Here is a 2,080-nt window from a genome sequence, read left to right on the forward strand (position 1 = left end):
GGGTTAGCCACTCGCCAAACCACTATAGTGATGGGATCCATTTAGGAATTTGGTTAGGTTTTGTCCCGGGTACCAATGAAAGAGTTCCCAGGCCCCCTAGCTGGATCTTCATGCAAACTTCAAGATAGTCACACCACTTACACACCCAATATAAAATTTCCTTTTTCATAGATTTAGCTGTCTTTAAAACAATCTTTTAATGAAACCATAGTATCACTGATCATAGTCCTCCAAAATATCTGATTGAACTCTAATTTCCAATCATTCCTTCATCGGTGTACCTATGGCATCATTGGAACCCAGAACGCTCACCACCTGTCCACTCAGGGGGCCTCATTAGGGAAAAAGGGAGCTCATTTTGGGGCCTTTTAGGATTTGGAAAAATAGTCTCTCAACCAATGAAGAGAGGGCCAACGTAACGCTGAAATTTCACCAAAAACAAGTGAAAATAAGAAAAACAAATAGTACTTTATGTTCGTAGAAGCGTGCCATAGTTAATGTTCAAGATACTATAACGATTTTGAGTCTGACAAGGTCTTTTTAAAAAAAACTAAAGATACTATCACGATTTTGAGTCTGACATTGATGTCTTTTTCAAAAAAAACTACTTACTGAAACTAGGTTTCCCTCCCAAACTACTCTCCCCTCCCAAACTAGTCTTCCGGCGCCCTTCCTTCTCTCTCTCACCTACTCTCTTCCAACCTTCATCTTGCACCTAGAGGCATGGCTAGCCCTCCAATTTTAAACATTCAAGGACAAAAGTTTGCGTTCTTTGTCAAAATGATTCTCATGCTTGTATTTCTTTATTTTTATCTATACGATTTTAATTATTTTCAATGTTCAATCTTTGAATCAGATCCACTCGCCTGTATACTTTGAGTGCCGACACGATAGTGCAACTGCTGCATATCCTTATACGAAATGAGCACTTTGCTTCGCTAAGATGAGCACTTTCATTTTATAAGCGCTTCCATTTTAAATTGTATTGTTTTGTAAAAGGTACCTGCTTTTGATTTTTCTGATGCTCAGGTTTTAGATTGGATTGTATTCGACAGGTTTGGAAGAAGCCTGCTTTTGATTTTTTTAATGCTCGGAATTTAGATTGGATTGTGTTCTCGACAGGCTTGGAAGGAGGTAGTGGTGAGGACAACCCAAAAAGCCACAAATATCTAGGTGTTTTCTTAACTTTTACCTTAGCCCTGTTGCCATGATTGAAAATAAACTTGTTCTGTTAGATCAAGACCTAAACGGGGTTTGCTCCCTGACAATGTATCAATTGACATTACTGTGAATGAGAATGGAAACTTGGTGAGTTTTATATCAGTCAGACAGAAATGTACACTTGCTCAATTGCGGCACGACATTCATATGGAGGCAAACAGAACAATTTCAGCAGGATTTGCATTCGTGCTCAACAACAAGAAGGTAAACTTACTGTGTTTATTTAATTCATTAATCAACTCTAGTGATTTTTTAACAACCATCTTAACAGGTTCTTCAAAGGAGGGAAAGTATAATTCAATGCGGAGATATCCCCGATGGGATTATTGACATCCAGCTAAATTGATCATTGGAGGTACTAAAGAACATATATTTTGTTCAGTTTTTCTACACTGCTATGAAAGTCAAATAATATATTGATTCTCAAACCTTATCAACCCTTTCTCTCTAGGTTGCTATGGAGACAACAATTGATGATGTGGACGATCCTGCGAGGGAAAGCTCTTGCATTGAGTCTACAAATGCTTTTTTTTTGTGACAGTCAGACACATTGGACTGCTCAACATTCTTTGTAAGCTCGAATGAAGAGCGAGTACGGGAAAGAGTCAATGACCTTTTGGTCCTCGGCTGGGATCTGTACAATGACATTGTTAATAAAGTGATCAATTTTATTTCAAATGTCTACATGCTTTCAAAGTGTCTCTCTCTCTTCGTACATTTATAAATATCATGTCAAGTCTATGGAGATAGAGGGTATCAGTTGCAAAACATCTTTCATTTGATTAATAGATTACTAGATTCAAAGAAGTCCATACATATAATCATCCCAAATGATCTTGTAGCTGCTCTTGGTTAGGAT

General features: G+C 37.7%; 1 long non-coding RNA gene across 1 annotated transcript; it reads left to right on the top strand.

Moving 5' to 3' along the window:
• Positions 1-956: 956 nt before the first annotated feature.
• On the top strand, positions 957-1,782 carry LOC147631556 (uncharacterized). The gene is made up of 3 exons (XR_015267253.1): positions 957-1,425; positions 1,493-1,576; positions 1,673-1,782. It is a non-coding gene; the product is annotated as an uncharacterized LOC147631556 (long non-coding RNA).
• The last annotated feature ends 298 nt before the right edge of the window (positions 1,783-2,080 follow it).

Source organism: Cibotium barometz, chromosome 14, assembly GCF_041138505.1.
Source record: "Cibotium barometz isolate CiBa-2024 chromosome 14, ASM4113850v1, whole genome shotgun sequence".
NCBI lineage: Eukaryota > Viridiplantae > Streptophyta > Polypodiopsida > Cyatheales > Cibotiaceae > Cibotium > Cibotium barometz.